Below are 22737 nucleotides of genomic sequence, written 5' to 3' on the forward strand. Positions count from 1 at the left end.
GTTGGTTGCTGAAGTGACAGTAGTTGCCACCTTAACACTGCCTCCATCAAGCTGCAATGCTGATCACGACATACAGACTAAAGCATACAGAATACTATCAGCAGCAGACAAACATCATAATGATGGCAGCGGACAAAGCATACTGATGGAAGTAGACATATATACTGAAGGAAGCAATCCTACATTTAGCTCACCCGTGAAGATCAGGGTCAAAATAGGTTTCAGCAACCCATGCTGCCATAAAAGGAGAATATGCTTGTTGTAAGAGGCAACTAACAACATTAGGGGGCCAGGCTCGCTGACTCATGATGCAGGTTATCATATCCCAATTGTGTAGATCGGTGCTCATGATGTTAATCACTAGATTATCTAGACCAGACTGAATTATTCACAGACTGCTGTCATGTAGCGGAATATTGCTGCATGCGGCATTAAACAAACATACAGCATACTGATGGATTCAGGTCTACATACATCATATTGATGGAAGCAGGTCTACATGCAGCATACTGATGGAAGGAGGTCTACATACAGTATACTGATGGAAGCAGGTCTACATACATCATACTGATGGAAGCAGGTCTGCATACAGCATACTATTGGAAGCAGGTCTACATGCAGCATACTGATGGAATCAGGTCTACATACAGCATACTGATGGAATCAGGTCTACATACATCATATTGATGGAAGCAGGTCTACATGCAGCATACTGATGGAAGGAGGTCTACATACAGTATACTGATGGAAGCAGGTCTACATACATCATACTGATGGAAGCAGGTCTGCATACAGCATACTATTGGAAGCAGGTCTACATGCAGCATACTGATGGAAGGAGGTCTACATACAGTATACTGATGGAAACATAAATACAACATCAGCATACTGATAGCAGCAGATATACATACAGCATACAGATGGCAGCAGGTCTACATACAGTATACTGATGGAAGCAGAAATACGGCATCAGCATACTGATAGCAGCAGATATACATACAGCATACAGATGGCAACAGGTCTACCTACAGCATACTGGTGGAAGTAGACATACAGCATAATAGTTGCAGCAGACACAGCATACCAATGGCATCAGTTGTATGTTGATGTAGTAGCACCTTGACACCCTGACACACAGCCTCCAAGACACTTTGCTGGACCACATAATATTGTTGAATGCAGCAGTGCAGCAGTGACTCAGAAGATGCTTTTGCTATAACTAGCTTCACAGATCAAGTTTCTGTGAAAAGAGTTGCTTCAATGCAAGGATTCTCCCCAGTGCTACCTTTGTTATTACCTAAGCTGTTGTTGCTTCCTGTAGTGTGAATGGACTTATGCGCATGATTTTCTCCTAGCTGTTTGCATTCATGATACAAAGGTTAGGGTATTTTAACACTAAGTCATTGTCCTGAATACAACTAACATTTGTAACTCACACTACTGTTTAGAATACACAGAGTACCATCTGATCTTACTTTGGTGTCCAACAATGCAATGGTCTGCAACATGACAAATATTTCTTGGGCTTTAGACATGATTCAGATTGGTACAAGTCAGCACATCATAGCCATACACCTAAAGTGTCACCTCTAGTAGTAGATTTAGGGACAGATTCTGCCAACACAAAATGTTGACTATAGATCCCAATGCCCTAAATCCACACCTGTCAAGGATCATCTCATCAGAACCATGACTTCATGGAAACACAGACCGACAAACAAACAATCACCAACCACCTACACAGCAATACTGGTGGGGACACCATTAAAAAAACAATTTCATGTAACTCATCAGCTTGTTTGACAGCCACGTTTAAAGCCATGTCTGACTGGTCACCACATTGCATCCAGAAGCCAATGGTGTTGACAACGTTGGCACTGGAAGAGTAGACAAAAGTTGCATGTAATCCAGATCCACCCAACATATCCTTGAAAGGTGTGGTTGCGTTATGAGACATGTCAATGAACATAATGCTGAGTCAAGGTCCGTGAGCATTACATTTATAGCAATTGTTCAGTTATGGGATCTCTATGATCATGATACCAACAGTCTATGTGAGGGTCACCCTTAGTACAGAACAACCATATCAACCTGACACTTATCATGCTACCATTTAATAGCTGATCAACAAGATGAAAAGTATCATTCCACAATATTCCAATCTTCAATGAGGTTGTTCTGTGAAAATATCACCAGTTTACCACTTCCAGCTCTGAGAACCGATCTTTCCCCCATGCACTTCCAAGATTAGTCAGTCAGTGTCATACAGACCCTGAAACAAATACATAAAAAAAGCCCAAGCAAGTCTATAATAGTGGGCAAGTCTAGATTACTGCAGTATCAAGGTCTCGCATTCAAGATTATTGCACTAATATAGCGTCATGCATGCACTTGTGTGTGTCTGCTTGTACTAATCCGGACAAATGCTGATCTTATAGTGCTTGCCCACTGAGATACCATGCCGCAGTTTAACATGAATACCTCACTAAGACACAGCATACTGAATCCGAGCTGACTATAATGTTCAGGGTGTTTGACTGTTTCAGACACCATGCAGGCTGGGAGCTTCATTATAAAGATTAGAGGATTCACATTAAGGATTGATCAAGTGTGTTCAAACCCATTAGACCCACATAAAATTATTCAATTTACTTTTAGTTTACACTTCTTATATTAGATGATAAAAAGATAACAAAAGCTTGCCTCATAAAATACAGCCAAAGGTTGATTTTCTTTGCTTTAGAAATGAGGTCACATGAGATTAAGTTCCTGCACTCCTGCAGCTCCATGAATTGTTTCATCAAAAAATGATTGATGTCTGTAACCAAAAGCCTTGCAACTGTATGGCAGCAGGTGACACAAAAAGTGGGTTACCCAATTAACCAATGTTTCTAACCAGGTTCCTGGTCCACAAAGCGATCTTAGCGCTAAGACTGTCTTTGTCAAAGTATTGGTGTTTCAATCATCATAGCACTGAAATCACATTGTGGAACAGGGCCCAGATCTTTGTGCCTGAAGAACTGCCTGCAAGAATTGCTTGCAAGAAATCTAAGTGACTTGTACTAACAGTTTAGGAAAAGGATTCAGAAACAAAAGTATTTTCAAAAGCAAATGTTTCAACCATAACATGAAACAGAAAAAAATAACTAATAAATATTAGAACAATACTGAAAAGAAGAAATGAATCATTCGTCCAGTTGATCTTCATTTTGTATTAAAGTTACCAAATAAACAACTTTGTCAGGTGAGCTAAATAATTAGACAATAAGGTATGAAAGGTGAATTACTCAGAATAGTGAATCAAAAGCCTCAACAAAAATTCATAAATGACAATGATTTCTGAGAAATACAGGATTGCAGTCTAATAAAAAAAAGGTACACAATCAATGCACTGTGTAACAACACAACAAACAGTTCATTGCAATCTTGGGCTGGCTCCATCTCATACTCACAATGGACAAAGTGTGACGATACATGCACACACACCTTATAGTGAGGGACTCTTAGCATTTGAAGCACATACACAACATCTTACCTTGCAGACTTTTAAGAACCCAAGCCAGATATCTTGAATGCTCTGTGCATAATAATTTTGCATTTAAACTATATACCTGTATGTGTAGGCACTAAAATTCAATTACCTACCTCCAAATGTCAAGGAGTGACTGAGAAGTCAAAACTGAGTTATCTCCCTTTGGTCACTGAGGTAGCAACTTTCTCATGTTAGATTTCTATCAGTTTATACGGAAAAAGATCAACTTTCATACATTAGTTTAGTAATGCATGGAATTCAAACTAGAACTAACCAAACAAGCCAAAAAGATAAATAATCACCTTCACCATATACTAAATCAAAATTGGAGATCTTGTTATTGTTCAGCAAGTTTCTATAGCATGCTGCTAAATTATAATTAATTTTGCAAATTTGCAATAGAAAGTTGTACATAGTCAGTGATTCAGCTGCTTATATTTCTCTCTTTGGGACATCTGTCCTAAACAGACTTTATTCTTAAGGACATTTGAGGTGAGAGTTAGGAGACTTTTCCAAATATAATAAGAGTCATCAAAAGATGAAAAATCCCCCCGGACCCCACAAATTTGAAACAACAAATCATCTGACTGTTACCTCAAGTCAAACTTGATGAGTGATAATGGTATCTTGCAGAAATAGAGAGAGAGAGACATAATTGTCATCTTACTGGCTTGTTATTCTTGTTTATTGTTTGCTGTACATCAAAAGAACAGAGAAGGTTGAATTGGAATAATGGCCAGTTACATATTTGGACACTTCAACACAACCAATACTTATCAGTTTCAATGACCGAGAGACTTCCTCCAATTGTGTCACATCTGTACAGTGTGAATGGTTATCGTCTTGTTTATTCATAATTATTTGAGATCAAAGTACCACTGAGTGATTTTTTAGGTATACTGTCAATTTGGGATCCTGTTATTGGTATCCCATTATTGGGATCCAGTTATTCAGTGTATCAGAACCACACTGGCAGCAATGCTAACAATACCATAGTCTTTTGCCATTGTTCGCAATTAATTGTATTTTAGAAAATGGCGTTTTGTGTTGACATGGTGGACATCTTGAAGGTTGGGTAATGTTTTTATGACAGACATTTAGGGTATGTCGCTGGTAATAGCTCACTCTTGATACATAAATCAGATTGTCCCTATGGACCTTTACCCATTAAACTGCAGGTCATATTTATATATCGCAATAATTGTTATGGATGGGAAGTAACTCATCACTATCAAAGTAACATTCCATGAAAAATAATTCAAATATTTTGATAATGGCCAAATGCTGACACGCAATGACACTATGAATCACTGCACACTCCTTGGCTTGCTTTCCTTTTTCGCTCTGAATTATTTCCATGGTTCATTTCAGCTCATGGACTACAACTCCATCCAAATTAATTCCCTTATTTCAAAATCCATATGGATAATTTTAGAGAAATAAAGCAATTTTCAACCAATGACAAATGTCACAAAGGTCACTTGAGAAACATCTGCCCATATATAGTCACTTGGATGAGTTATAGCTTCTACCATTATCAATTTGACTTCTTGTCAATTACGTACTGCTGTGGAATGTCATAATGATATTACTGATCAATCGATATTGATAACAAACCTTAACAAAATTTGACTTTGACCAATGCCACACTGTGCTCAATATGGATTAACAATGACAACAATGAAAGTGTTCTTGTAAACTATACAGGATAAACCACTGTTTGAAATTAACCATTAAGGCCTAGGGTGCTGAGTCCACTTACCTAGAAATTTCTGAAAATCCATAAACAGGTCAAGAGAGAAGACTTGTCAAATGTTAAATTATATCATAAGCAGTATGGCAAGCAAGCAGACAGGTCTGCAAACAGGATCTGTTAGTGAGTGGGAGGGATATGTTAACAAAGCGTGTACTGCCAGTATTCCAATTCCAATTGCTTCCACTGGTTGCTTGAAAGGCCAAAGGGCAATGCTTCAAGAAACTCAATACAGAAATTAAGGTTTTGCCAATAGTCCTGAAGAAGCATCATCTTTCAGCTCCCACCCACTTTGGCCGTTTGGTATATAATACATGAATGTGAAAGTCTGTAGAAAATGCCAACGATACAATGCAAAACTCCTACCTGACTTTCAAACATTATTGATTGTAGAGGATGTACTGTGACATCTTCTCCATATATTAGTACTTGTTTCCTGGTATTGGTGATGTTGTTGGGAAATACACTTGGTTCTGACATTAAAAACAGCAAACAAGAACCTATCTACATCTGCCATTACACCTGTACACTTACCAAAAGCAAATGGCAGATGTAGATAGATGCATCAATTTATGTTATCTTCTGAAAGACATTGTCTTTATACAATTAAAAAGAAAGACATTGAAACACATCTTTCACAGCAATCTCTGAAAACAATTTCGATACGTATGAAGAGTTTCATGGATATACAGAGCTTCCTGTTCGAAATGACTTGACAGATGAAGCTTATTTGTGTATCTTATCAATCATTTTTATTGTGATGTGTCTTATTATTGATCTACAATTCAGTTTTCCAAATTTCAATGGATGACCCTAACCTTCATTCGCACACAAATGACGGTTTTAAGCCATAATCATATGATAATGTTATATTGTTTTTAGGATATGATCTTATTTATGAACTGTGTCGATGAACAATCAAGAAATCAGAATGTGAAACAATTACAAAGGGTTACAAGGACATATCCAAACATAACCGTGAAGCATCTTCAAACCTAGTGACCTAAACATTAAACCCTTGTGGCCATGATGTCAACAAACCTCAAACAGCACAATCTTGGCATGAAAGTTTATTTACTTCAGTGCATATGCACTGTAAAAAGAACTGGACCGGATTCATACATCTCATTTTATATCATTGTTTTTCGTCATAATTATGTCAATATGTAAGTCTGTCAATCTGCATCATCATGATCTGTTTGGATATTCATGACCATCATGGCAAATAAAAAGATTTAACTTAATAAAACTGACGATCAAGTTCAGATTGCTTTTAATCTTTTACAGCAGTGTAAATTCCAAGAAAGGAAGATTCTTATTCAGTGATGAATAACAACAGTCATATCAGTACACACGTGTAGGAGTGAGGGAGTTTTGACGGACACTGCTTTGAATAGTATTTCATTTCTATCACAGTGTGTCAACTGATGACCCATAGCAATACAGATAGTAGATGTTGACCACTTCGATGAAACCTATTAGCACAGACATTTGCATTGACAGACAAAGGATAATATTTAAGGCAAATGTGGGATGCAAACCAATGCAGATCCTAGTGCCTGCCACATGCCAAAGTGACCCAACTCAGCACAGCATATTGATCAGGTGAACAGTAGTTCTGTTAACAATGAAAATCCTGTTAGTTCATTCATATTCACATTTCTACACATGTGTGGGTGTGTGATCAAAAGCTATCTTCAATATCAATGCTCAGTTACATATGGAACAAACACAGAACAAACTGCAACTCCAACACTTCCTGGTTACCTATAACATAATCAACCTTATCCAAATACGCTGCTATAACAAGACAAGTTACTCTATTTGCCCATCGCATATTCTAGTTCAAAGGTCACATAAAGCAGTATATGGCAATTTTCAAGTTCAGTGAGAACTGAATGCATTATCTGCATTAACTGTGAGCATGCTACTCGGTTGTTTATCATATACAAGATGTTTGTCTGAAGTGAGAAGGGGAGATACCAACACCATTCTGTTAACAATGCTTACAAGCAATGTTTCAATGATAAAAGAAAGTAAAATCATTTGATCACAAATTGCCCCGAGAGGACTGTGAACCTGGAATGGTAATTAACACACAGCCAGCGATGTGAAAGTCGTGCCACCCTAAGTTGGGCAGGTCCCTGTGTGTATTCAACAGTCAGCTGACAAGGATGTAAACACACCGACAGGGACGTGTGAACTACCAGACCAATGCTTCTGCCTGGCTCTCCCCTCAGCTCCCCCTACCTAGTCTATGCAACTGGCAACTAGCGCATGACTCATGATCAAAACACAGTCTGCCTACGTACAACTGATCTGGCTAAGTCAACATGACTAAGTTCATCGAGAAAATCAATGATCAGTCTCCCATACCCCAGAAACACATTTCCCCACTCAGCAGCCCATAATTACTCGCTTTACGTTAGAACACTGCAGCCACACACCTTGAGTCAGTTGTAAGGAAACAGTACGACAGACGGAACTGGGTCAATACATGCACCATGGCTAATAGCCCTGCAATATGACAAGCAGCAAATAAGGGTCAATATGGTCCTTGCCACAGTGATTCAAAATCTCAATATCTTAAATGACATGGCAAATTTTCTCTGCATAGATAATGCATTTGCAAAATGATGCTTTCGGGATTTCAAGTTGCAGCTAGACAGGTAGATCAGCAAGGCAAAGAATTGTTAGCTCACCTGGTCAAATTCAAAGTGCAACAGAGAAAATACTTTTGACTCATAACTTTGCTTTTCCACAGGAAAGCGGTTAATCTCTTAATTACATGTTTGATCTACAATCCAAATATAAACAAAAGACAAAGTAATATATACATATACTTGACATAAATCTGTGTTTTCTAGGAAAAATGACAAACATACAAAGAGATAAAATCTAACACACTGTGATTATATACAAAAAAACACAAATGGTACCAGAGACATAGTAGCTCACTAAATTCAATCAAATGAGTAAGATGGGTTTAACGCCACTTTAAACAGTATTCCAATTTTATCACAAAAATGTAGCTTGATGTGGGTGCTCCAGCATGGTGCTGACAAACCTAGAAACATAATATGCAGGACCGGTAATCGAACCCACCATCATAGGTTTATGGTGTGCCTTAGGGATGCAACTGCATAGCAATGAATAAAAAGTAGAATGGATGAGGACATGCTACAAATGCAAATTTGTCTTAAAATTGCTATCCAACACTTAGATATGATAGAATGAGCTTTCATTTTTTTGGGGTCAAATTCTCTAAACATTTTGTGATACCTTATTTTACAGGCTGCAAGCCACTTTCAACAGCATTCCAGTTATATCACATCACTACAGCTTGATGTGAAAGAAAAGTGCTACAGGTCTTAGACGTTTACTACTTGCTGAAACCCACAAGCCACATACCCATGATGGGTATGGTGCCGACAACCCAAACCTGCACAGCAAATTGCAGTGCCTTAGACGACTTACCCTAACAGTGAGTGAGTGTTTTGGATTTTACGCCGCTTTGAACATTATTCCAGTTATATCACTGCGTTTCAGCTTAATGTGGGAGGAAAGCCCGAATTGATGCAGGTCTCCGACGTTTACCACTTCGGTGAAACCCACGAGCACGGGTATTGTGCTGACAAACCTTGAAAAATAATCAGGGGTAACAGGGATTCGAACCCACAATCACCCGTGCAACCAGTGGCCCCCTGCCCCTAATAGAGTTAAAGTGTTTTTGTTATAACATGAAACTTTTCACTTGTTACTGTAATCCTTTGCTTTGTATCAGTTAGAGCGATACAATACTTATTTATGATTTGAAAAATTTATGCATGTTGAAAATTCCAAATATGAGGCATGAATTTAAAAGCCATTTGGCCGAAATTGCACTTGAGAAATGTACTGTTCAAACAAAGCGATTCCTATTATTGTATGAATGGCACAAGGAAACTTCAAACCAGTGATATTTTCATACATTACATCCTTTGCACTCTCAAAAAAAGTCCTAATTTGACTTTCCACATTTTCCACAAGTTTTCAGAAGTGATGTAGTACACTTATATTCTTTTATATTGTAGAAGCATGAATAAATTTGCTTATTGTTCGACCACATGTCTGAAAAGTACCTTCTTCGATATTGTAGTGACACTGACCTTTAACAAATATCTATAGGAGTCTACAAGAACTGGAGAGCTCCTGTAAGGTGTGATGTATGTCAAACTTGGTGACTGAATTGTCATAAAATCTCAAGACAGGTACATAAGAATATTATTTTGATTTGTTCAAAAGTTTTGAAGAAGAGCTATCAAGTTCAGTGCAAACAGACAGATGAATGGATTGACAGACCACAGACAAGATCAAAGTCAGCTAAATACTGACGACTAGATTTAATGAAATCAAAAAGTCCTTATATTTGAGTTAAATCAGGTAAGACTATGACATAATTCATCAACAGATACCTGTAATCAGTCTCCAAAAGAAATGTGCATGGAATACTACCTTGATCACATCTTAGATGTTATGAAAACTAGAAAGAGCATCAAGTAAATCCTTGAGAAATATGAACAGTTCACCATTATTCATGGAAACAAACCTAGGGTGGTGATAATGTACTCAACCAGATAATTTGTATTAAAACCATACACCCACTTTATGGCTTGGATAGGATACAATGAGTTTTCATTGATAATTGTTTCATTTCTCTGAATATTTTCATAATTTATTTTGTTGGTTATATTTGAACAAAGGCCAGGAGATATATTACTGATTAAATTGAAGTTGTCTTATGCAACGTTCAAACATATAGTTATATTTCTTCATTTTCATTTTTGCTTCAATTCAACACATACAATACTAATTTATGATTTCAATATCAATATTTGTTTAATAAATCCAAACATAAGCATTAAAATGAAGCAACTGCACTTAAGAAATGATATTTAATCACTCAAAGTTCAAGTGATTCCTGTATTTGTATGAATGGCAAAGTGAAATTTCATTCCCGTCAAGTATTGATTAAAAGCCATCTTCAAATCATTCAAAAAACATTGTAATTTGCGTTTCTACGTATGAAAGCCATTTTTCCTTGTACAGTTATTATGATTTTAGCATTATGTCAAGTGTTGTAACAGAGCTTTTGCATATGTTAAGCAGTGTTGGAAATTTAGCATGAAGTGATAACCCTAATGTCAAAACATGTAGGGGATCCCTAGATTAGAATACCATGGAAGACCCCATGACCACCCTTAATGTCTGGTACTGTTAAGACCTACACACCTGAAAACATATTACATTTTAAAAACTGTTTCTGAAAGGAAAACAAAATCCGAGAAATCCATGGAAAATTCTTCTTACATATTAAACACTGCTCGGTTTCCAAACCTCTGACAATTGACGTTTTGCCATCACCATACAAAAGTCAACCAAATTTTATAACAGATGACTTTGTCTAGGATACCACACTTGCCGGGATTGGTGATTCCTGTAATAGAACCTCAGGCTTTTGGGGTCATAAGCTGTTTGAATGATATGTCAAAAGACATGACCTTGACCTTCAAAGGTTTAAGTGTGAACTCTTGAAGTGAGCATGTGGTAGATAAAACTAGATATTCAGCTGATTTGATAAACCCTATTTCAGACAACTGCAATGGTGTCCATTACTTGATTTTTTCACAATAAATAACATTTATTATTGTACAGGAGGATGTCATGAAAATATGCTAAACAATGAAAGCAATATCTCCAATTTTTGACCAAAATTTGCTTTAGCAGGAACATGTAGAACATATCAAGGTAATTCACACAGACGGATGGATGGATAACCTCAAAACCCATAAAAAGAAAGACAACTGTTAAACATGAAGACGGCATATGAGTGAGTACAGCTTTATGCCGGTTTTAGCAATATTGCAGCAATATCACCAAGGGGGGGCACCAGAAATGGGCTGAACACATTGTACCTAAGTGGCGAATCAAACATGGACAAAGGCTTTACCCACTATGCTATGCACCTGCCTCAAACGGCATATGAACACTTTGTTTACATGTGCAATATCTGTAGATGTCTTCTACAGTTCACTTTATCCCTCTTTGATAACTTTTAGGCATACAAACTGCGCTAGATTACTTTTATTACCAATAATACGACAGATGACAAGAGAGATAACGCATAACAATAGAACAAGTTATTGCAGGGTTTGAAATAAACTCTAAGGCTTTACTCGCCTTGTAATGTCAAAACAGTGGGGAAATTTTGAAATTTGTATTAGCCCACAGAAATTTGTTCTAGCCCACAGAAATATGTGCCCGCTCTAGGAAAGCGGGCTTAGGTTCAAACCCTGTTATTGAATATAGTCAGCTTCCTAACTGACAAACCCACAGTAAGAACAGCAGCTATTACAAGTTATATCTTCTGAAGGTAAAATAAACAATTTACATTTTCAGAAGATGTAAAAAATGTCTTTTTTCACAATAGTATAAGTATAGTGTTACGCAAAGCAAATGTTCTTCAAAAAGGTTCTCAAATGAGGGATATGTCGCTTAGAAATTGTCCAGCATGCAATGGTATTAAAAATGTTTCGCATTTAATACTGTGAAGAAAAAAAGAAATTTTCTTTAAGACAAATTAGCAAAGACATTATAAGTAACTATACTAACACATTTTCAATCTTGTAACACATTGGCAATATTATCACTTAAGAATTTGCCATGATGTGAACTGTGCCCCCAATCATCACAACCATGGACACATGGATATATATATACTGAACCACAAAAGAAACGTCATCATGGATAGATATATGAGAAACCTTATTTGTCCAAACACTGTAAACATACTTTGAGACATATTAAAAAGATGAAAGTGTCAAATGTTCTGAAAGTGAATCACAACACTAGTTTCTGAGAAAATGGCATCACAAGTCAGTATCTTGTGTGTCCGCCATGTGCATTGATAACTGCCGTGCAACGTTGATACAATGGATGAGGCGGTTGATGAAGGGCATAGGCACTTGAGCCCAGACTCTGAGGAACACCTGACATAGTTCAGCTGCAGTTGTCGGCCTTGGTCAGACGTCATTCAGCCGTCTTTGAAGCTCGTCCCACAGGTGTTCAATGGGATTTAAATCGGGACTGAGGGCAGGCCACTGCATGGTTCTAATGCCATTCTCCTGGAGGAAGTCTCTTGTCGCTCTCGCAGTGTGGGCACGGGCGATATTATGCTGAAACTGGTGGTTGCCGCGACGTGCCAAATGAGGTATGGCGTGTGGTCCCAAGACTTGATCAATGTACCAACTGCTGTGACACCATTGCCTCTCCTGGACCAATGTCCTGGAAGACCACAGAGCCGACCCTCAGTGCAAGACCAATTCCACCCCACACCATGATGCTCAGACAACCCCACTAATCTCTCTCGACAACACAAGCATCCGAATAACGTTCCCCACAGCGTCGCCAGACTCTCTCTGCCATCTGCTGTTGAGATACAGTAACAGCTCTCGTCTGAGAAGAGAAATCTTCTCCACTGCTGGCAGCGCCAATGCTTGTGCTGTGTTGCCTACTGAAGACAGTCCCGGCGATGACGTGGTGTCAGAATGGGTCCTCAGTGTGGCCTGTGACAGTGGAAGTGTCTGCTTGACAATTGTCAACGCACTGCGTCCGCACTAATGTGTCGCTGGTGTGTCCCCATGGTCTGTCAAGCAGTTTCAGCAGCAGTAACAATGCGATCTTGAAGATGCTGTCGCACAATCTGACAATCCAGACGTCGGGTGGTGACCCTTCGTCTTTCACTACATGGTCGGTCATCTGTAGTGTTGGTGGTCTGGTACTGTTGCTGGAGCCTGTATATGGTCCTGACGTGGACTTAAAATGCATTGGCTATTTGCCGGACGGTTTGTCCAGCTGGCAATCGCCAAAGGGCTTTGTGTCGCTGATTTCTTGTCATTTCAGCAATTCAAAAAGGAATGAATATTATCCAATCTGGGTGGATCTTTATAGGGCAAGAAATGTGCATTTCAATTTGCCAGAACCATGGCCGTCTTGGCGATCAGTTTTATTGTCATCTGCTTTGTTTATTTATCATCAAATTTCATTTTTTTCAGACAAGGTAATGTTAATTTTTAGAAACTTTGACAAAAATTACCCAGATATTTAAATGACAACTTTTCATGCAATGTTACTTGGGGTGATGTTTCTTTTGCAGTTCAGTATACATGGACATGGGGAGGGGAAGGAGGGAAGCATAGGATGGTCACCAATAAATCTTGGGGAGGGTCATAAAAAATGATACTCATTTGGGAGGGTCATGAAAAATATATACAAGGACATGTTAGGATCATCCATAAACATGACAAACATTAGCGGAGGGTACATATTTCTGTTCATTCGTGCACCAAAAACCTCTGACACACACACGCACAGACACACACCCCATTTCCTGTAATACATGACATGTCACTAAGTTACACATAATCTGCACTTGTGCACCTTGTGCATCATTTGTCAATCCCAGAGAAGCTTGAAAAATTTGAGTGAAAATTGTTATTCCTTTCAGTCAACACTAAATCACAGTAGCCTGTAGGACCAAAAACAAAAACAACAATACACACTGCAGTATTAGTACACACAATCATCCCGGTCACACGATATAACCAGCTGATTCTCAGTGTGTCTCTGGCACAGCCTTGATTGAATTCTAATTATTGAGTTAGGATACTGACACATAGCTTCAGAACAGTTCTTTCAGTTTTGGGGCAGAAACTGTTTTCAGACAACAGAAACATCAAAGGGCATGATAAACCTCACTTCAGCTTAATACTTGGTCTACAATAAGACTTGCTCATTACCTGTACAAGTTCTAGATGCTTATTTGCTGATGGTTGATCTTGTTTCACTTTCGGTATACCATAATCAATGTAATTAGTGCCCCTCGCCTAATGATCAATAGAGTAAACTACTGCAATTAGATAATGAAAGTGAAACCTGTTGATTATCTGTCTGGTATGTTCTTGTCCAGTAATGGCAATAGTGTTGAAGTACAACATCTCAATCAGCAATCCAATCCTGGACGGTAAAGGATCAGTTTGTTTTGAGTTTACAAGCAGTGTTCAAAATCAAGCATGAAAGTCAAGAAGTCCTTACCATTAGCCTTATGCTAAGTTAGATTTGAGGGATTCCAAGTTTCAAATACCATAGGAGAAAGAGAAACCCTTATGGGCCTCAGGAACCTACTAAATTTCTGCTGGCCCAAACCTGTCTCTTGGCGTCATTTTCAGAAGATTTTAGTGTTAATGTTAGATGTTTATCAGCAAAACTTATTAGACTGAAAGAAAACTTACACTCACAGACTGGAGAACAAGTGAATATCCTGGTATGACAGTCTTTACCAAATACTTCTGATTTTACTGGGCCGAACATGTCTCTTGACAACATTTTCAGTCGACTCTGTGTTAATGAATGGCCTTCATAAGCAAAGCTTACTAGCCTGAAAGACATTTTACAAGACTTTGGCTACAGAGTAGTGGCACATACTGGTGTGATACAAGTGAATATTTGTAAGATTGAAGTCTTCAGGTGAGATAAAATGAGGTTAAAGATTATTGCACTTACATTGCGACTTACATGCGTGTGTGCGTGTGTGTGTGTGTGTGTGTGTGTGTGTGTGTGTGTGTGTGATGATACTTGTTGTTTCCCTGCCTGGTGCTAGTCATAAACAGGCAGAATAGTAAACAAAACCTCCAACTACTTTCAACCAAACTTATTTTTATTTTTTTTAAGTATGTAAAAACTAAATTGGGGAAGACCTTAAACATGTTAAAAATTATGTTTTGCTTTATGTACAATATTATGGAAAGCTATGACCTCCATGATAATCATAGATGCATTTGAAACAAATTATATTGAGTTAAAGTTACTGTTAAAAAGATAAAAGTCATCATCAGATGACAAATCCCCTTCTCCCCCTAAATAGCAAAGGGCACCAGATGACAACCTGGTCTTTGTGTGTGCAAAGTTTCATGAAACAATACCGATTAGTTTTGGACATATGGTCTGGACAAACACACCACAATCAACAGCCAAAGTCAAACTTGTTGCCGTGGAAACGGAAACTTTTACAAGAAATTTCTAAATAGCAAAATGGCATCAGTTGACAACTAAAATAATCCATAAATTGACCAATATAGGTTATGCACATAACACTATCTGCTAAATGACATTTGTTTTTAGTATAAATACTTGCTTGACATCAAATATATGAATATATGGTTGCCTGAACCTACAGAAACTGCTACATAGTATCTGCTTTGTGAAACATCACTAAATCATTACATATTAGATTGTTCTAAATTGATAATACTTATTGCCTGACAGATTTGTTGAAAGTCTCTTCACAATCACAAATATGCAATGAATGTTCTGCTTCTTCATCAATGTCTAAAATATACATGAAGTTTGGTAATTTATGCAAAGAAAACCAACATTCCGATTAATAAATAAAAAACATTCGAAAACAAAACAGAAAATATTAATTTATTTTACGGGAACATTTAGATGTCAAGTACATCGTGATGTGTTACGTTTAACTTTGTCAGTAATCTTTGGCAACATGGCATGTATTTTTTTATTATGATCAGTATCACATGAAATATTACGTGGCAAATTCTTTAGCAGAAATTCCATTCAAATATATCATGAGGACATTTTTATGTTAGTGTTTTCGAGTAAATTTATTCTAGTATTAATGATATCATAACCAGACATCACAGTGTTGTTTAGTAAAGTTGTAAGGTTGCAAATTAGAATTGAACGGTTTGAAACGGAAGGACCAAGATCAACATAAATTTTGAATGTCGAAAGCTGTCTTTGTCAAGCCATATTTATAAAGTTCACTTTGTGAGTACCTCTATATCGAGATATTATTTTATGTAATACATTCAAAGGGACAGTACGGTTCTGTGTGTTGAATCACGCATGAAATAATTTCAGAGTGTGACATCACATGCCCGATTCAGTTCTCAAACCAAAACAATAGAGCTCCGCACAGTGAAATGTGCAGAGTAAACTGGCTTCAGTCTTGGTTTTTTTAATAGATGCAAATTGAAGAGAAAGCTCGTGTGTTTCTATTACAGCTGAGTAACAAAATACTAAGTGCCTGCTAGGATAAATTAATAGAAGCAAGTGTTTATCAAAGCCTAGATTACAAAATAAAATAATATGCCTCGGTTGTATGAAGCCAATCAATGTCCTACCCAGAGTCCCTTGCAGCCAGCCGAGTACCTCTGTCACATCGTCACATCTTACACAGTTCATTCATGTGTTTTTCATGTTTCATTTTAGACAAGTCTACTCACTTGGATAAACATATGTCATGAAATAACTAACTCTTATTGACAAAAATATACTAAATGTGAAAAAACTATTTCCATATTTATCCTCCTTGTTGTAGTAAGACATCAATATAATTATACAAAACAATATGTAAAGCTCACCGAAATACTTGCATAAGGCCCATCTGTTCTTATTTCAGAATATGTTTGTTTGTTTACAAACAAATGAAACGTCCAATCACATGATAAGCCTACCATGCAATGTACCATGCAATTACGCAAATGACAAATCGAACCTACGATACAGCTTATAGAATGTCAATGTCACAACAAATAAATAAGGGCCTTCATGAAGTTCATCAACTTGGCATGCTGAGGGCCAAAATCTTGGAAACTTGTTATACTTCCAAGACTCATTCACAACAATTTGTTTCAGTTGCACAATAATATCAACATTAAAGTGCAATCATCCCCTAATATTTATAATAAAGATATATTTACATTATAAGGATTTATCTCCCTTTACCTGTATGACAACCCATTGGCGCCATATGTTTTCAACTTTATATTGCACATTTTAATAGCAAAATACACTTGGTTCCCCTGATTAGATTTGTCCAGGCTTATAGTATGTTTTACATACACAATTTAATAGTTTTGTTTCTGTTGCAATATTTGGAGGTCAAACCGTAGATATACTAGGCTATAAGAGGACTGGACAAGGACTGGTTCGCTCAAAGTCAGTGTACTGTGTCCAGGGTACTCATGTAAAACTGTGGCATGGTATCGAAGTACCGGTAGTTAAAGATCAGCTGAGTGCAGACTTACTTAGACCATAGTAAGAAAGTATGGTAAGGCTGATTGCAGCAATATTTCAGAAACATCACTTTGGGGGAAACCAGCAATGGGCTTTACACATTTTACCCATTTTGGGAATCGTAACCCCAGCTTTTGCTGTGACAAGCAATAGCTTTCACCACGAGGCTAGCCTTTGAGACTGTATGTGACCATGGTGATTAGGCTACTAAAAAGTAGTAGGAAACATTGCAACATGCCATGTCTGTTTATCCGTTTTAAAAATGTAATGCTCAATTTCATAATTATGTTATCCCAATTACAAACTAGAATAATTGGAGACATTTTAATCATAGCTTTTCCATCATCATTTCTTTGGCTAGAAACTGAAACCAATAAATCATTACTGAAATGCCAAGCCAAAGCTCGATTTAGGGAACTTGATTTAACTTGCACCAGGAGCATGTTGACATGAAAACCTAGTTGCACCAGACAAAACCAGGTTGCACCTTGGTCGCATAAATTTGAAGTTGAAACAGGACAGTTTGCTTCCAGTGTCACATTAATACACATATTGCTGTAAAATTTAACAGTAGCATTGAAGTACCCACAGTTTGATGACGTCAAGCCCAAGGAAGCATGACAAATTACACGCAAAACACAGGGATTAGTGAGGTAGTATGGTAAACAGAGCTTAGAGGTATAGAGTGTGTTGAAAGGACGATGTTGTGTGGACAAGTAAGGATTAGTCAGACACCCAAAAAATTGACATGTACTTGGTGCATGTAGACATACATACCAGGTTTCACTTTTCAATAATAGGTTGCACTGGTGCATGTTTTATACAGCTTAGTCAAGCCCTGCAAACTAAATTGAACACAACAAGACCTTAAAGTTGCAATGTCCTAAATCATACACTGAGTAAATGAAGTTCAAGTTAAAGACATTTCACTGTATATCCTTTGCAACTATAGCTTCTAACATGTGTCTAACTGAAAAGATCAATTTACACATGCAAACAAACAGTCTCAAACATCACCTGCTGAAACCCATAGATCCATATTGGGTTTCAATGTTGTGGCCTTGGCAATGGAACTGCAAGTTGGATAGTACCGGGACTTCCTGTATTTAAGGCCCCTGCGTAATTACGCTCATGGGCCCAAAAACGGAAATAATTCTGTATTTAGGCCTAAAATCGGACATTTATTTTGGAGTGATCTTCCATAAATTTATAACTTACTCACTTCGAAAATTAATATGTGGTGATGCACTACATGAGGCAAATCCTAGTGTGCATTCAACAGTAAGTCCGGTTCATAAAAAAATTCATGTTTTATATTTTCTCAGTTAAAACAACTTTCAGACAAGGGTGTCCCCTATTTAGGATAGAAAGTATTAGCTTCCAAAATTGAGCCCTGCGCTTAATTTCGGATAACATATTTTAAATGAGAAAGTGCTATTTTCTGTAATTAGGCCCGGGGCTTAAATGTGATAAGTTCTGGTAGTCACTTGAATCACTAGTGCGTTCTTCAAGGTCACTTAGAAAGTTCACTGAGAGTAAGCTATCAATTCATGGTTATTCTTTTAATGTGAGCCATTCAGATTGATGTCTATATGTACCTGAAACTGTGTCGCCTTTCAGAAATCCAGTGTGAAACATTATCGACAGACAGTAACAAGTTTCTATTGTCAGTTTATGATACCATTTGACACCACTATAACAATCTGACTAGTTTTCACCAATTAGCACTTTTATTGATGCATACTACCTGCAACCTACATCAAGACCCAACAATGCAGCATGTTAATTTTATTAAGTTATCAAGTGGACCAATGATATAAATTCCTATTGACCCATGCCACCAAACTCTTAAATGTTGGAACCAGAACTGTAGAAACTGAAGCATAACAGGGACAATGTGCCAATTTGTACGTGTGTACACAAACACTTCAGTATTAAATCATAGCAATGAATTTCAACAGACAAAGTGAACTCAGGTAATCATGAAATGAGATCACTAAACTATGTTGAATATTTGTCAGTGTTGCATAACATTCTCCAATATGCACCATAACTAACATTAGCAATCAGTTCTCTTCACTGAAGTGTTTATCATGCCAATGGGGAAAATGGAGTGGATCTTCTCTTTCATTTAAAAATAAGCAAATATATATTCAACAGTCATACAGTTGACTTAGAATCAACGAGACACAATGCTATCATTCCTGATAATTGACCAACCACTTAATGATCACGAAAGGGATATCCAAAGTGAATATCATCTATGGAACCAGGAAGTAGTCGGCATTAGTGATGATGAAGTTGTACACTGTTCTGGTTTAAAACTCCAGAGTTTCTATGAGAATGACCCTTCAAAATATTATTATTTTCATTCATAATTCTTCTTGTTGCAATTAGACACTGTAGACTCTAGAGACATCAGTTCTAACGTAGCTGATGTCAATCGCACCATGTGTGAAACTGAGACATTCTCTTGTGTAATTAAGGTAATCACTGACTGCTAGTTTGATTTTTAATTACTCAAATCATACATGCTAGGATTACCAAAGGAGCTTCATAGTAGTTTCCCTAAACTTACTGTGACAGAAAGATCACGGCAGATATCGAATAAAGGTTTCCATGGGCACCTTTCAAATACTGTATTATATACATAAAATGGTCCATTTTCCAGATTCTGTAGTTTACTAGGAAAGTAGTCTCCAACTGTCCAAAGCCCAAGTCTGATAAAAATTTCTTTGTCTGGAACACTCAGCATACAATAATAGCCCATAAACAGTGAAACCCCATTTTACTGAACCCTGTTAATCTAGAAATCCCACTTACCACATGGACATTACAATGAATTAATAATCTTTAAAACTGTTAATACAGATGATTTATCAGGAACATGGTTTCACTTTTTTAACATCCAAATTTGGGCTCATAGACTCAAAAGATAACATGAAAAGTGTGTGTCTGTAGGAATGGCATCGTGGGGAATAATGAAAAATTGTAAATTTCTTAATTATCATTTCCAAGATGAACATAATGAAACAAGTGGTAACAAAGCTAGTGGTGATGATGCCGATCAGATCCAGGTACAACTAAGGGACATGACTCTGCATGGTGAATTACAGGTACAACTAAGGGACATGACTCTGCATGGTGAAGTATATTGCCTTAGACCACTGGTTCCCAACAGTAGGGTGAAAAGATGTTTACATTAGTAATTAAAATATAAACAGAGTCTTATTTTAAAGAATTTCAATTTAACTGAACATCACTTATTAGTTAGTCTGGTTAGAGCTTGGTGTTTACTACTACCAGATTGATATCTAAACGATTGTTTATTACAATAACTAAATATAAAATTGGATGTTTCAGCTAGATTTGAATGTCTTTTGTCTCTCATGAAATGTCTGGATCAATAATCATAAATTTTGGCTCATGAAATGGTCTCAACAAAAAGAATACTTTCACATATCTTAGTACACATCCATCAGACACTAACATTGAACACCAGAACGGTATGTACCTGAAGGCATATAATGTGTGAGAACATCATAAACCAGAAGACTGTGTCAGTGTTACAATCAATGGATATAGGTGCACTTTTTTCATATTTCACAGGTCGGTTTTGATGACACAATATCAATTTTGACTTGAGAAATGTGGTTGTTCAATTTGACCAATCAAAATGCCATGTCCATTTTGGTGCTGGTCCATTTGATAGACATCCCATTTATCCACATACTGACACTAATGTATTATGTTTCAGATACACTTTCATGTATCCAGTAGAGGTTGGTGGGTAAATTATTTGTGATGCAGAACTATCAACATGTTTTTGAGAACATCTATGGAAAGAAAATCAGATGTTGTGATGCTTTTATTTGTTATTCAACTTCAAATATTGGTGCTGAGGTGCATTTTCACCAATAGGGATAGGTTAATTCAAGTATGGCATCTTCGTTTCATCAATTTCTGCATGTAAACACATGGCAGGGCACTTACACAGGAGTGAAGTAAACATAAAATCTCAAGTTGACATTTAAAATCTCACGTTACGATCATGGTCTGGGCCAAGAATGGATTTACTTTCCAAGGGAATTATGTAGGCAAATGGCTATTTTCAAATAATAGTGTACCTGTGTAGGTAGACATAGACAAAAGCATGACAATGCATGAAGTTATGAAATAAAAAGAATTGCCATGTGACAGCGAACAACTCAACAACGCTGGCTGTTGATATTTCTTGGACTAACGTTCACCTGACAGCGGCATAAACGTTCACTTTAGACTAACTGGGTAGACTTGGTCTCTCGGATAACGAATAATTACCTGTAACTGCCCTGTGCAATCCGCCTTGGATTTTCTCCTAAATCGAAGTTTATGTGATCCGATGATGCACTTTTCAATGTGAAGCATGCACTCTCCGGTAAAAATCGGTGTGGAAAATTGAGGGACTGTCAGGGAAATAAGGTGTTAGAAGCTACACAATGGTGTTAAATTGCTTCTGTTTACATTGTCACTTTCTGTCATGGTAAAACGAGGTCCGAAAGGCCAACCAATCCTGGCCTGAAAGTAGAATACCTGGCTGGTACGATAGATGTGCCTTTCTCACTGAAAAATGGCAGGCGAGTGCTGTTGTGACGTCACAGGAAGTAGCGTTCACGCGCGTGACATCATGAGCTTTGCTGTGGGGGCGCTTGCTCCAAACAGTAGCAAGTTCGTATCTCAAAAACGTATTCCCGAAGTCGGATACGGTGAAAATAATACTTCCAATGCTTTTGTTTCAGATGTCATCTATTGTAGTCTGAAGTGTTAGGGAAGGCTGCTATCAAGCATATATTGTCTGCTTCACCAGACTTTTGATTATAATATGTACTTTCGATATTTATTGATTTGACAAAAACAAGTGACGCAATTGAAATATAATATAGATATAATTAGCAATATGTAAATACTATTCAAGATTTTATAATGCAATTAATTTCTTTTGACATATAAATTGCCTCTCAAAAGTAAGTATACACATAAAAAATGGATATAAATAATTGCATTACAAACGTTATCAAAACGTCACTAGGTTGAAAACAGTCGCCGAAACAATGCAAACTCTTGAAGGTCCAAAAACAACTACAATACCCGTATCAAATACATTATCGAAAAACCTTTTCTTGGTTGTTTCATTTTAGCCGCAACCAAACATAGGTGAATACGTTATTTTGCCCGACAGCAGACTACATCATCATATGGCAAGCACAGATAAGGTGTATACTGCAGGTAGCCTATAATCGCGCACACACACACTCACACACACACACACACACACACT

General features: G+C 37.3%; 1 protein-coding gene across 6 annotated transcripts in view; it reads right to left on the reverse strand.

The window, feature by feature from the left end:
- LOC139465845 (cAMP-regulated phosphoprotein 21-like) overlaps nt 1–22047 on the reverse strand; it is a 71701-nt gene extending 49654 nt beyond the window's left edge. For all 6 annotated transcript variants that reach the window (XM_071247796.1, XM_071247798.1, XM_071247797.1 and 3 more), the window contains exon 1: nt 21741–22047. The gene's annotated coding sequence lies outside the window, so the exon portion shown is untranslated. The remainder of the gene's footprint in view (nt 1–21740) is intronic.
- Nucleotides 22048–22737: the final 690 nt, after the last annotated feature.

The sequence above is a fragment of the Haliotis cracherodii genome, unplaced genomic scaffold, assembly GCF_022045235.1.
Source record: "Haliotis cracherodii isolate W230 unplaced genomic scaffold, xgHalCrac1.p SCAF_18, whole genome shotgun sequence".
NCBI classification, from domain to species: Eukaryota; Metazoa; Mollusca; class Gastropoda; order Lepetellida; family Haliotidae; genus Haliotis; species Haliotis cracherodii.